Consider the following 15,236-nt stretch of genomic DNA (forward strand, 5'->3'; position numbering starts at 1 on the left):
CGCTCTAGCCCGAGAGATAGCAGGGGCATTTAGGGAGTCAGTAGGCATTCTCAGAGCTGAGAATCAAGCTCAGGTAGTCGTTGCGGATGCTGGACCCGCCTTTCTGAAGAGGGAGTTCTTCCGGTCTAACCTGGATGAATTTGTGGGTGATCCTAAAGAGCCGCTTAAGGCAGATGAATGGCTCGAACAGACAACGAAGACGTTTGAGATGCTTGGCATCGAAGACGAGGGGTTGAAAGAGACCTTGGCATCGTTCCAGTTGAAGGGGGATGCGGGTCAGTGGTGGAAGTTCACTAAGGGTCGTATAGGAGGTACGTGGGAGGCTTTTGTAAATGCTTTCCAGGAGAGGTTCTTATCTCCAACAGTTAGAGAGAGGCTGAGAGACCAGTTCTGCCAGCTTAAGCAGTCGAGTTCTTCAGTGGCCGAGTTTGAGGCTGCATTTACTAGCTTGTCCAGGTTTGCACCTGAGTTGGTGGCGTCTGAGGAACGCCGTTGTATCGAGTTTGAGAAGAAGTTGAGGCGTGGCCTCAAGCTGCGAGTTGGGGGAACTATGATTCGGGATTATGGGCGTATGGTTGATGCTGCAGCCCACATGGAAATCATGATGCAGGAGGAGGAGGAAGGGCAGAAAGGCTCCAAGAGGGGTCAGGATGGCCAGAGTGATGGTAGGAGACAGAAGGGTTTTAATCCCCAGCAGTCTCAGAGTAGCTTTTCTAGATCGAATTTTCCTGTGCCGAGTGCTAGTTCGGGGAAAGGCAGCCAGGGAGACATTACCTGTTTCAAGTGTGGCCAGCTAGGCCACAAGTCTCCAGTTTGTCCTCAGCGGGGAGGAGTACAGAGAGCAGCATCTTCTTCGGCTCGATCCCAGAGCCAGAGTCAGGGTAGAGGCCAGCCACTCTCGTGTTATCAGTGTGGTCAGCCAGGGCATATGAAGAGGTATTGCCCGCAGTTGGGTGGCACACTTGGTGCATCTGGTTTGAGGCAGATTCAGGGTCAGCAGCCAGCTCAGTCGGGTCAGGCCTCGAGGGCCAATCAGGGGGCTTCATCGTCCCAGTCGGTGCAGCAATCTTATGCTCCTAAGGGTGAGCAGGTTGATCAGAGGTCGTCTGGGCGTGTGTATGCTGTTACCGCGCAAGATCTTGTGCCGGCACCATCAGTTGTGAGAGGTACCTTCTTGTTTTGCAACTCGGTTGCTAGTGTTTTGATTGATACGGGTGCATCTCATTCCTTTGTGTCTGCTGCATTTGCATCTATTTTGGAGTTGGAGTTAGCACAATTAGCATCTCCTATTTGTGTAGTGTCACCTCTTGGGGGTGAATTGATCTTGAAACAAGGTGTCAGGGGTTGTGATATAGAGGTCGCCGATCATAGACTTCCGTTTCCTTTTGTAGTTATGCCCATGAAGGGCTTTGATGTTATTTTGGGTATGGACTGGTTATCGTCATACCGGGCAGTTATTGATTGCTATCGCCAGAGGGTCACTTGTTGTACCGTGAGCGGGGAGTGTTTTCATTTTCTGGGGGACTGGGTTGGTAGTGTTTTGCCACCGGGGTATGATTCGCGAGGGCGAAGTGAGCTTAGTGGTCTACATGCTAGCTTTTTGAGTAGTGAGGGTGATGAGACCCAGATTGTGTTGCCACGGGTGGTTTGTGAGTACGCGGACGTCTTTCCCGAGGACCTTGTTGGTTTGCCACCTCACAGAGAGATTGAGTTCTCTATTGACTTAGTGCCCGGCACGGCGCCGATTTCTATGGCACCTTATCGTTTTGCCCCAGCTGAGTTAGTTGAGTTGAAGATCCAACTCCAGGAGTTGCTAGATAAGGGCTATATACGTCCTAGTGTTTCGCCATGGGGAGCACCAGCCCTTTTTGTTAAAAAGAAAGGTGGTGCTTTGAGACTCTGTATAGATTACCGGAAATTGAATCGGGCTACGGTTAAGAATAAGTACCCTATGCCTTGTATAGATGATCTGTTCGATCAGTTGAAGGGTTCCCGTTGTTTCTCGAAGATAGACTTGAGATCGGGGTATCATCAGTTGAGAGTCAGGGAGGAGGATATTCCGAAGACGGCATTCCGTACGCGGTATGGCCACTATGAATTTCTGGTGATGGCATTTGGGCTCACCAATGCACCGGCAGTGTTTATGGATTTGATGAACCGGATATTCCGGGAATTTCTAGATCGTTTTGTAGTCGTCTTCGTGGACGACATTCTGATCTATTCACCTTCGGAGGAGGAGCACAAGGAACACTTGAGAGTGGTGCTTGAGTTACTTAGAGCCCATAAGCTTTATGCTAAGTTTGGGAAGTGTGAGTTCTGGCTAGAAGAGGTGAAGTTCTTAGGCCATGTGGTTTCCGGGGAAGGGGTGTCTGTAGATACATCCAAGATTGAGGCAGTGCAAGATTGGGCACAGTCTAAGAGTGTATTTGAGATCCGCAGTTTTCTGGGATTAGCTGGGTATTACCGCCGGTTTGTGAAAGATTTCTCCAGGTTAGCGTCACCGTTGACTAGGCTGACTCGGAAAGGAGTCAAGTTTGTGTGGAGTGAGACTTGTGAAAAGTCGTTCCAAGAGCTGAAAGTTAGATTGACAACCGCTCCAGTCTTGATTATTCCAGAGAGAGGGTTGGGTTATGCAGTCTATTGCGACGCCTCACGAGAGGGTCTGGGTTGTGTGTTGATGCAAGAGGGGAAAGTGGTTGCCTATGGCTCACGTCAGTTGAAAGTTCACGAGAAGAATTACCCTACCCATGATTTAGAGTTAGCAGCTGTGATGTTTGCCTTGAAGATTTGGAGGCATTATCTTTATGGTGAGAGGTTCGAGGTATTCTCGGATCATAAGAGTTTGAAATATCTGTTTACACAAAAAGACTTGAACCTGAGGCAGAGAAGGTGGATGGAGTTTATTGAGGACTATGACTTCGAGTTGCATTATCATCCAGGAAAGGCCAATGTGGTGGCCGACGCCCTTAGCAGGAAACCTGTTGGTGACATAGCTAGTATAGCCATTCGGGAGTGGAAGATGTTGGGTGCACTTGGGGAGTTTGATTTGCTTCTAGGCGAATCCGTTGAGGCTGCGGCCTTGTTTTCTGTTGTTGCGCAGCCTACACTTGTGACTCGAGTGTTAGAGGCTCAGAGGGGTGACCTTGAGGTAGAATCCCTCCGAGAGAAGATCTCCAATGGGAAGGTTGAGAAGGGTTTGACGGTGTATCCCGACCTGAGTGTGAGATACCGAGACCGTCTGTTTGTGCCGGAGTCTTGTCGAGAGGAGGTACTCCGGGAGTTTCATCATTCACGCCTTGCGGTGCATCCGGGAGGCACTAAGATGTATCGGGATTTGGGTCGCCAGTTTTGGTGGCGGGGTATGAAGAGAGATGTGGCAGCTTTCGTGTCTAAGTGCCTTACTTGTCAGCAAGTGAAGGCCGAGCATCAGAGGCCAGCGGGTTTGTTACAACCCTTGCCTATTGCCGAGTGGAAGTGGGAGCATGTCACTATGGACTTCGTCGTAGGTCTTCCGAGGACTCAGCGGGGTAGTGATGCTATTTGGGTGGTTGTAGACCGGTTGACTAAGTCGGCGCACTTCATTCCTATGCGCGTGAGGGATTCAGTAGATCATCTTGCCGACTTGTATATTCGGGACATAGTGAGGTTGCACGGAGTCCCAGTGACGATCGTCTCAGATAGAGATCCTCGTTTTACGGCCAGATTGTGGCAGAGTTTGCAGAGTGCCTTAGGCACTAAGTTGACTTTTAGCACAGCTTATCATCCTCAGACTGATGGGCAGTCCGAGCGTACTATTCAGATCCTTGAGGATATGCTTCGGGGTTGTGTTCTTGACTTTAGTGGGACGTGGGAGAGGCACTTGCCATTAGTGGAGTTTGCCTACAACAATAGTTTCCAGTCTAGTATCGGTATGGCACCATTTGAGGCCTTATACGGCCGACCGTGTAGGTCTCCAGTTTGTTAGGCCGAGGTGGGTGATGCACCTTTGTTGGGTCCAGAGTTAGTGAGGGAAACGACGGAGAAAGTTGAGCTTATCCGTAAGAGGCTTGTTACAGCCCAGAGTCGTTAGAAATCTTATGCCGACCGTAGGAGGAGACCTTTGGTGTTTGAGGTGGGTGATCATGTCTTTCTGAAGATATCACCAAGGCGGGGATTGTTGAGGTTTGGGAAGAGCGGGAAGTTATCCCCTCGGTTCATTGGTCCTTTTGAGATCCTTGAGAGGATTGGCGAGGCTGCTTATCGTTTAGCTTTACCACCTCAGTTGTCCGGAGTACATGACGTGTTTCATGTGAGTATGCTTCAGAAGTATGAGCCGGATCCATCACATGTGTTGGATTGGACCGATTTAGTAGTTGACGAGGATGTCTCGTATGAGGAGAGACCGGTTAGGGTCTTGGATAGGCGGGATCAAGTCTTGCGAGCCAAGACCATTCCTTTGGTAAAAGTTTTGTGGAAACATCACGGTGTGGAGGAAGCCACTTGGGAACGTGAGTTGGAAGTCCGCGAGAAATATCCGGACATGTTTAGCGATTTGTAATCTTGTATTTCGATTTTGTAATATTGTCGAACTTTAGAGCTTTGTATATGTCTTAAGTTGTAAAACATTGAGAATGTTTTGGTTAATGCAAATATTTTGGAACTTGCCTCGAAATGGAAGTTTAATGGAACATTTCATATGTTGAATATATTGAAAATTGTTGAAATTGAAAGAAAATTGCATGGTGTTAATACAGGTGGACATATATGTTATTTTACGTATTGAGAAATGCCTCTTGATAAGAGATGAAATGGCTGGTGTTAGGTCAAGTGTTTATTTTTTTTAGTTATCATATTGTTGGAATTTGAGAAAAACTTGTTTTCGAAACCTTATGCTTAATTTCGGGGACGAAATTCTTTTAAGGAGGGGAGGTTATAGCGACCCCGGTCCTTTCCCTTTAGATTATTGTGTCCGGATTTAGGTTCCGTGGATCCTGTCATTATATATTGGTTGTTGTTGTCCTTTAATCTCTTGGTATTTTGAGTTAGCGGGTTTGTTACAGGTCGGTTGAGTTTAGAAACCAAAACTAGTTGCCCAGATTTTGGCCTGTCCGCTCGAGCGGGAATTTCACCCATCCAGTATTTCTTGTGCAGAGTCGTACGCTCGAGCGGGAGTTTTGACGCTCGAGCGGGTTGTTGTGTGTGACGCTCGAGCAGGAGGTTTGACGCTCAAGCGGAGATCTGGTTCTGTAAAAGTTCTGGGAGTGTGTATCCGACGCTCGAGCGGGATTTCTGACGCTCGAGCGGGAGTCTGTGAGTGACGCTCGAGCGGGGAGTTGGACGCTTGAGCGGGGCGACTGGTATAAAAATCCGAGACCCGACTTTCTGGATCATTTTTCACCTTCCTCTTGATTCTAAAACCCTAGAACCGCCATCTCTCTCTCCCTACTCACTTTCTCTCTTAGGATTGATCTACTTAGAGTGTATTTCTACCCTAAGTCCTTTGTTAAAAAGATAGAGTGAGTCGAGGGCTTCCATTTAATCTGAACGTTTGGTGGTTTGGAGCACTTTGGAATTTGGGTCTTCATCTCCGTCTTCTCCATTCGGGTTACTTTCTTCGAGGTAGGGATTTCCTACTCCATTTTATAAGTTTTGTTCTAAGTTTTGGTATATTGATATGTTGGGGTTACTTTGATAATTTTGGGAAAAATCCTAGTTGTATTAATTAATTAATTTGTATAATTAATTTAAGGGAATTGGGGAATTTGGTTAAATTCATGAAATTGGGAAATTTATTGATTAAATGGTGTAGTGGGATAATTTAAATCACTCGCCTATTGAATTGTTGAAATATTTAATTCCAAGTCTAGAAATAACTGTTTTGGGCTATCGGTGGAGGATAGTCGCGATTGATGTAGACACTGCATGTGGATTAGGGATAACTGAAACTAATCATTGATTAAGTCATCAATTTTGACTGTTGAATTAATACAGACATTATGTGTATTGATTGTGTGTTGTATATGTTATGTGTTTACATACATTGTTTTGTGTGGGAGGAGATAGGGGATGTACTCCACGGTTTAGGGGAAGATAGGGGATGGACCTCTAAACCGGATTTTGTTTGGGAGGAGATAGGGGATGGACTCCATTAGCATCACTTTTATGTGTGCTTAATTATATTGAAGTGCCTTTATTGATACAACACTAAAATGTGTATCAAACTGGAAGTATGAAGTGTTTTGATTTGAGCCTGAGTCTCATTTGTTTGTTGACATTGGAAGAATGTGAATATGATATATGTATAGTTCACTGTTGTAAGTTTGGCCAGGTTCTGAGCCATATTGATAATGTCGGAAAGTAAAGCGTGTCTTAGACATTAGTGTCATGAGACTGTATATTGATGTAATTGATTATCTTGGTTAACCATCTATTGAATGCTATTGCTTTATTCAATGCTTATATTTGGTTTAGTATTTTTCTACTGGGCTGTGGCTCACCCTTTATGGGAACATCATTTTCAGGTTCAGGTGATAAGCTACCTCCAAGGACTTAGTTTGGGAGGATTTGGCTTTTGGATTTTGAAGACTATCTTTAGTTAATTATTTTTATTTGGTATTACATGTAAACACTCAAGCCAAGGGCTTAATTTGTAGTTGAGTCAGTACTCATATTTTGTGTCCAAGCGTTGGCTTGGAAAGATGTAAGCCCGTAGGGCATTTACTTTCGATGTTACATGTAATACTTTTCAATAAGAATACTCTGATGAATGGAATAATGGTTGATTTTCTGTTATTAATGCATGTCAATGTTACATATATTATGGGTTTATTTTGAGGGCATTACATTATATCTCCAATCTTTGTCATTGTTGGGTGGTTAAGAAGGTCCGGCGCTTCATAGTTCTCAGCATTTTGTATATTTTGTGTTACTTCATCAATGAGACTATTTCGTCTTGTGAAATTATGTAAGGCCATTGATGTCGCAACTAAAGGAGCTTGTACTCTTTGAAAATCGTATTTCATCATGTTTCTCAAGATGCCCGCACCTTGATTTCTACATACCGTCACAAATAGTCTTCAATGACATTTGTTACAAAAAATTATTTATTATGAAAATTATATATGCATTTGTTACAACAAAAATATCAATTGCAAGAACTTAACAAATTTTTTTTTAGATGAAAAATAACATAAAATTAACAAATTAATTTAAAGATGTAAAAAAAATATCAACATATATATATATATATATATATACACCCATACATCTCATAAAAATAAAAAAATTCTTACTACAACAATTTATCTATATATTGCAACTAAAACAAATCTGAAAATAAATAAATAAATAAATAATTAGAGATGAGAGACCTAACAACCTTATCAACACACAATGTTCACCAAAATCTCTAACTAAAAAGAAAACGCCTAAACAGTAACCCATGACAAGTAATGGGATTATGATTTTCTACATAAGCTGTGAACTAACCAAAGAAATGGTCCCCCCTTTTGAAGTCTTACCAAAACACAAGTTGCGAGGCAAGCCGGTCTTTCTCTAGCGTACACGAAAATTGCTGAGGGTTTCATTATGAAGTAAATAGGCATTACTGTACACTCATTGAGAAATATGTTCAAATTGTCTTACAGTTTCAGGATTTTTAGTTCCAAATTCAGCAGCTGATTTTGGATTATTAGGCATCCAAAACATGAGAACTGAGGATGCAGTAACAAACATGACCCTGTAAGATGCCCACTTTAAGCAAGAAGTAATGCCTATGTGGCTATCTGAAATTGCCACCTATGCATTGACGATAGAGTAGCGTATAGTTATGCCCATGTTCAAACATCTTTTCATTATCCACCATGTATAGTTATGTCATTTTTAAAATTATTTGCAGAAGCTGATAGTGTTTTTGTGCGTTGAGACATGTACAGATACAAATAGTTCGAGAATGTACCTTCATAAACTTACCCAAATTAAACTTGTTTGAATTTTTAAATATTCAATTAATTGGTTGTTAACTTAGGATTGTTGGTGGCAAAAAGTAACTTGAAGACTCAAATTTGGCCCGTCAACAAGCTCTTACTTTGAAGGACTCATCATCATGCATAAACTAGAAGTCTACAATACAACTACTAATGAATTCAATATGTAGGGAGACTCTACTAAAAAAATCATTTTTTTTAACTGTTATAGGCTGTTGCAATAACAAAAATGCAATTGCAAAAAATCTTTTACAACAATCATGTGACGACAAATGGGGAATGCAAATGTGAGGTGGAAAATACTTTATGCGACCTTAAAGTAGTGGTCACAAATTATTTGTGATAGCTTAACCTACTTATGAATGTTTTGCCGTCGCAAAAAAAAAAAAAAAAAAACCCACAATATTTTAGCAACCATCTTGTTACCATCGCACAAAAAAAAAATAAAAAATAAAAAATAAATAAAAATGCCCACAATGTTTTATCTACCTATGTTCTCATACATAATATACAATAAATGTGAAGAGATGTTTGTAAAAATTTTAGCATTCATGCATTGTTTTCCATCTCTTCCCTTAATAAAATTCTTTTTCTTCGGGAAACAAAACGTTTGCATACTATAAACTTCCATACATGCAAAACAAATATCCATCAACCATCCTCTAAGTATTTATACAAAGTACTAACAAATTCAAATGCTAATAAATAAATAAATAATAATAATCAAAAATAAAATAAAATCAAAAAACAATCTTAGTTTAGCTCCCAATATATCCATATCTCAACTCCTGTTTTGCATGATGAATATAAATGTACTTATTTAGATAAGTGTACTTATTTAGGTCACATCACATTTATACTTTTTTGCACAACTTTTTGTAAAAAGTCAAAAAATATATTTATTTAGATAATTCCAAATAACAAAAATTTATGTATTTACCACCCTACCAAATTCGGAATAAAAGAAAACAGATGTAAGCGCATGAAAGTTCAATTTCCAATAAATAAATAAATAAAATTCAAATTCAAACTCAAACATATAATAACAAAAAAAGTAAATAAATTACAGAAAGTGAACTACTAGAATGTGCTATGGCAAGATCAAAATATGGTATGCAGCAACTTGAGAGAAGTAATCAACATACATATCACAAATCAATATGTAGAAACTTTAGAAAAGAAATCAACATAAATATTACAAAGTATATGCAGTAACTTTAGGGAAGAAATCAACATAATATCACAAATCAGTATGCAGTAACTTCAGAGAAGAAATCAACATAAATATCACAAATCAGTATGCAGTAACTTCAGAGAAGAAATCAACATAAATATCAGAAATCTTGCAAGTCGTAAAATGCTTAACACCAAAAGGGCCCAACTATGGCAGGATATAGCTTTGAAATTCACTTCTAGAAAAGCCTTCATCATCCCCAACTTCGTTTCCTAGTGCCTAGATTAAGACCATTACCCATTTGTATAAATATGGTCCTTGAAATAACTCATATAACCAATTGTCATACAAGTCCAAAAATGAATATGCGCTAAAAATATATCATTTTTCTTATAAATTTTTTTTTTTGTGAACTAATTCATATTTGTCTTGCAAGTGAAACAATTATTAGTGTCTCTACTGAAAATTCTTAGCATATAAATTCTCTGCAAGAGTTTCGCTCCTAATAGAAGAATAAATCATCCATGTACCAATTCAAATTCTAGAACTACTTTCAAAATAAAAGAATTCAAGTTTTGGGAACCTATTCTATCATTCAATTAACAAACATATCTTAATCCTTTAGAGCCAACCGTTTGTGATAATTTTCTTTCCAGTCTAATTCCACTGGAACTAGGAAACCTTAGGAATTTGCAGTATATAGACTTTGGGAATACTTTCTTGAATGAAAGCATACCTAGCATATACAACTGCACTACTTTGTTAGAACTCAGCCTCATCCTTAACAATCTCACTAGTACAATCCAGTCAAACATCGGTGATTTAGTTAATCTTCACTGTTCAGCCACCAGCAACCAAATTCCCACCCACCCTCTCTCTCTCTCTCTCTCTCTCTCTCTCTCATTATAAAAGAAACTAAACCACTTGAGCTCAACTCATGTTTAGCTTGTTAATTTTTCAAGTCAAGCTTGAACAAGATACTACTTGGCTCAATAAGATTATATGCATTATAAAAATAATAATAATAATAACACCAAACTATTTGAGCTCAGCTCATTATGGTTCGATTAAAGTTCAATTGTGATCCACTCGAACCAAAAAAAAAATCAAGATTGAACACATTTTGAAGCACATTTACAACCATATCTCTTGCTCCTCAAACTGAGGAGCAAAAGAAATTATAAACCAAGAAAACAGTGCCTCAAATCATTAATGAATGTATCCTCACATCTTGCAACCAGAATCCAAAACAAATAAACAAATACAGGCTCATGAGACAAACAAACAGATAGATAGATACAGGTATTTTTATATTCTCATGTATGGAGAGAGAGAGAGAGAGAGAGAGCATCCAAGTAGTAAAATGAAGCAAACACTAAACTATTAGCCTTTTCAAGTTAAGACTACTACAACTTTTTGTATCCACAGTTAAATAGAAGACCATAATTAGTATAATACATGTACATAGGGAGTCTCGGCTAGCAAACTTGTCTCACGAAAAAAAAAAAAAGAAGTGTTGCAATGGGTGCATAAGGGAAAAAATCCCCAGAAATGGTTCCTACCAAATAAGTGGCAAAGGGACATTTCTCTACAACTACTCTTATATTTCCACAAAATATTACACATTTGACCACCAAGTTGGTCATCTAAATTTAAAAAATAAAAAATAAAAAATAAAATCCAAACTGATAAACATCACACACGGTTCAACAAAAAATGTCAAAGATAAACAACAAATAATCTTGTCCTACTATACTTGTTGCTTGCATTTAAGGCATGTAACATTAACTTATGCAATCCTAAAAAAATTTACAAATGAAAGCTTAACCATCAAATGTTAGTTTCAAGAAACAAGTATTGTATTATTGATCAACATAATACTTCAAAAATGTGTGTGTGGGTGTGTGGGTGGGTGTGTGTGTGGGTGGGTGGGGGTGTGTTTGTGTGTGTGTGAGAGAGAGAGAGAGAGAGAGAGAGAGAGAGAGAGAGAGAGAGAGAGAATATACATACACATGTCAAAAATTAAAATGCATTAAAAATAAAAAAAATGCGTTATTTCTATTTCCAACGAGAAAGACCTCAAATGAGCTATTTTCCAGAGGATAAAATCATGCACTTCTTAATTCAAGAAATGAACTGCCACGAAATATCTCATTCATATCCCCTACAAAAAAAAATTAGCTAAAATCTCAAGAAAAACAAAATGAAAAATGCCAATTCAAAAACAATCAAAGAGCAATATCTCTAACTAAGCAACATTATACAGCACTAAAAACAGACTATACAGTAGAATTGCACATATATGTTTCACCAAACTACATTAAAATGTACCTCTCTATTTGTTCCTCAACAATAACCTTGTCCCCAAAATGTTTGAACTGCAACAATATTATACAAATCACCATAAACAACAGAGCGAGCAACAAACTTGTCATTAAAATGCATTGTTACTAAATTGATCTCCATAGAGCATTTTTCTATTATTTTAACTTGTTTTCATTCCAATTCAATTTGCAATGGTGAATATAACAAATTCTTCTCAATAACAATCCAATACCTCAAATTCACCAAATGCCTGCAATCTATCCAAAATCTGCTCCATTGGAGCCAAAAAATCCTATAGCAAATCGGCCTATTAGAATCGATTCAACAAGATGTTCTATACAACAGTTGATTCTTGCATGCTTGGTTTTTAGATTATATATCTATATCTGTATATATATATATATATATGCAATGTGAGCAATTAGAACAGAACCTTGAAGAGCGTTTGAGCATGCTTGGCCAGGGCAAATGTAAATAAAAGAAAATAGGAGAAATAAATGGGGGCAAATATAAAGCCCACTCATAAACTGGACCTTTTACCACCCCTGACTTGCATCTCATAATGCTGTCGCAAATATATTTTTTGCCACGGCCAAACAGACGGTCGCAAAAATGAAAAAAAAAGAAAGACGCAAAAAAGTCAATGTTTTAGTAGTGCTCTTAATGAAAAAACAATACCAACTACTAAGGGATTCAAATTCAATATGTAGTCCTCTCATGGTCCCATTTTCCATTCAGCACATGACCGATGACTTCCTCTAACGCTTTTCCTTCAACTACATCCTGCAATTTTATTCATTCAAAAAAAACAGCATCCTGCAATTCCAAATAAGGAAAACCCATAAATAAGACAAATTCTAGTGAAAGTTTGTAGAAAATACAACTAATTAAGTACCCTCATTACAATGTTGCCCCCAAAAGGGCACTACTGTCAAAACCAATCTTCTATAACTTCCTAACCTTCTTTTGTTTTTCATGTTCTCAGCTCATTCCCATCATAAGCTCTGCCACAGAGCCCTTGATATCTGACAAGTTGAATGTTTTCGTGATATGTTTTGATCAATGATCATTGATGAATTGTAATGCCAAAGTGTAACACTAATGCTATCATACATGTACCAAAATGAATGGTTATTTAAGATGCCATGTGGGGCCAAAGAGTGCCATGTGCCAATTCATGTCAATAATTTGGACGGCAGTTGGGAATTGAGCCAAATTGGGAATGATCATATAGTTTAGAGACCAAATTGGGAAAAATAAACTTTAAGGGCAAGGTAAGAATTCAATAATACTTTACGAGGACAAAATATAATTGCATATATAGAGAGAGAAAGAGAGAGGGAGAGAAAGAGAAACCTGAGCAGAAGAAAGCACTTCTGGTGAAAAGTGAACATATCGTTGACTACCATAAACTGCAGAACTAACATCAAAACCACTGCCAACTTTCCCTTTTCCAATCTCACATGATAAACCCCACCTAGAAGCATTGAAAACCTACACAGTTCAATCCGTTAAACTTTGGCTTGCTCTAAACATTGCCATATGGAAACATCTCAAGTATAATAACGTGCAAATTTGTAACAATACATTAATGATATAGATAAAATGATTCAAAAAATCACTTTCATTCTAGTAGCTCAGAAAGCATAATCATTATAGTAGATGTTTCAATTGTAGTAAAAGAGAAAGAACATGATAGGCAAAAAATATGAGCAAATAAACACCACCAAAGATCAAATAAGTTAAAGATTTTAAAAGTACAATAGGAAAGGTACAATACCTGATTCCAATATGAATAGAAGGCATTGCAACCTAAGATTGTAATGTCAAGACCTGCATGAATAATCCAGTTGAGACATTAGATATTTACAATTACTTAATTTTAATAAGAAAGATGAAGCATCAAACATTACCTTGTAAAAGTAGTTTGTGTAACAAATCCTTCTTATCCTTTTCCAATGTCGCAAGGGCTGCAGCTACAGCATATTGCACTGCATATTCTACAAAGGGGTTTCTTGATTCACAAAGATTTTAAGCCAACACTGATAAGCATCACCTCAAGCCAATATACCATTTATTTTCCCCATTATTTGAATTTAGTTATTAAGACGAGAGAAACCACTAAAAATAAATCTTCTTCAGCAGACACAAATGTGGATTGCTTGGTAGCTGCTCTTCTTGCCATGGCTAGTCCCATAGAAGACACAAATCCTCTTGAACTTGGATTGCTTCATTTCATTCTCTCTACATCACTCGTCCTAGTTGCAATATCAATAGAAATTCAAGCTATATGTAAAAAATCTTTGCAGAACATCAGGGAAAGTTTTCGTCATGCTTTCAACCTAAAATGTGAATTTAGGACCTATTTATAAATCCAAAAATTATGTTCTACATTTAATTGAAACAACCTTCAAGGTCCTAACTTGGCTTTATTACTGCTTATTACAATATACAATGTCAAATAAATTATATATGGCCAACATACATATAGTCTATTCACAAGTTTTGTATGAACCAGCCAAAGACCATTCACAATCTAAAACTTCGATGATCTATAAAATGGTATATTAAGTTTTATGAGATTTGTAGTTTCATTTGAAGTGCTCACTGCAACTAGATTTATTGTGGAAGCAAGAAGAATTTTATTATTATTATTATTGTCAGTGATATTTATATTAATATTTTATTTTTATCTAATTACACCTAGGTAGGAATAAATTCTCTATTGCATGAAGGTAAAGTAAAAGCTATCATTCTATATGGATTGCATCCAGAGAGTAAGGTCACTAATTAAGAATGAGGCAAAGGAAAACGAAAACACACAAGTATATCAAAATTTTCCTTTTCTTTTCTTGTTTTCCGCAATTTCTAAGCAACCAAACAGTGCGTAAAAGGAATCCGTGCACCAAATTCGATTCCTCAAGAGATACTGAAATTAATAGTAGCCGAGAGAGATTCAAAGCAGATAAAGAAAAGAAAAATACCAGTAGAAAGATTCAAAGAAGATTCAATTACTCCAACTGTATTCAATTTCATACAAAACTAGGGCCAAAATTTTTATTTTTCTTCCAGAATTGACAATATGCTTTCAAGCCAGAGAGAGCGAAAGCTGCGCCGGAGGCTCGAGGCGCGGCAGGGGATTCGTCGACGGACGGTGATACGTAACATTTTATTTATTTATTTTTTTTAAGCAGTGAAAAAAGGGTCGTGCCGGATGGCCTCAAATCAAGCAGGTGCAGTGCGGCCATGGAAAGCTAGGTTCTTTGTCATATATTTGTGGGTGTGTCTGGGGTTATTTTTAGAATTTACTATTTACATATTTTTAAGAACTTATTTATAGGTTTTAATGTGGAGATTGTCTAATTGGTGTTATGATAATTAACGCATTTTGTTTATTAATTATTATTAAAAAAATTGTCATTAATTGTTAATTTTCAATGATTTTGTGAAAAATTTGTCATTAAAAACGTTACTAATTTATAAGTTTTAGCGATAATTTAAAAAAAATTGTCACAAAAATGTCACTAATTTTTAATTTTTAGCTATAATTTAAAAAATTTATCATAAAAAGTCCCTAATTATAAGTTCTAGTGACAATTTATAAAAATTGTGACAAAAAAAATCACTCATCGTCAATTTTTAGTGATATACACATGAATCGTCACAAAATTATTTGATGATTTTAGTAGGGTTAACTTTCAATAGGACTTAAGTCTCATTTAGGAATATGCTATTTTAATAATTTTTTATTTTTTGGCTAAAATATGAGTTAA

The 15,236-nt window shown here is 37.9% G+C and overlaps 1 long non-coding RNA gene across 7 annotated transcripts in view; it reads right to left on the reverse strand.

Annotated features, from left to right (window-relative positions):
* Window positions 1–14,770, reverse strand: part of LOC114286442 (uncharacterized) — a 53,617-nt gene extending 38,847 nt beyond the window's left edge. Inside the window, exons 1-8 of one of the 7 annotated variants that reach the window (XR_014336015.1) lie at window positions 14,448–14,741; window positions 13,377–13,721; window positions 13,244–13,296; window positions 12,820–12,940; window positions 12,142–12,279; window positions 11,696–11,755; window positions 11,470–11,516; window positions 10,902–11,302 (exon numbers count right to left, since the gene is read on the reverse strand). This is a non-coding gene — a long non-coding RNA (uncharacterized LOC114286442). Of the gene's footprint in view, window positions 1–9,290; window positions 9,418–10,467; window positions 10,697–10,901; window positions 11,303–11,469; window positions 11,517–11,695; window positions 11,756–12,141; window positions 12,280–12,819; window positions 12,958–13,243; window positions 13,297–13,376 lie in introns of those variants that run through there. The other 6 variants (XR_014336012.1, XR_014336016.1, XR_014336014.1 and 3 more) reach the window with 6 other exon arrangements.
* Window positions 14,771–15,236: the final 466 nt, after the last annotated feature.

Source organism: Camellia sinensis, chromosome 7 (genome assembly GCF_055761805.1).
Source record: "Camellia sinensis isolate YWXY chromosome 7, ASM5576180v1, whole genome shotgun sequence".
Classification (NCBI taxonomy): Eukaryota; Viridiplantae; Streptophyta; class Magnoliopsida; order Ericales; family Theaceae; genus Camellia; species Camellia sinensis.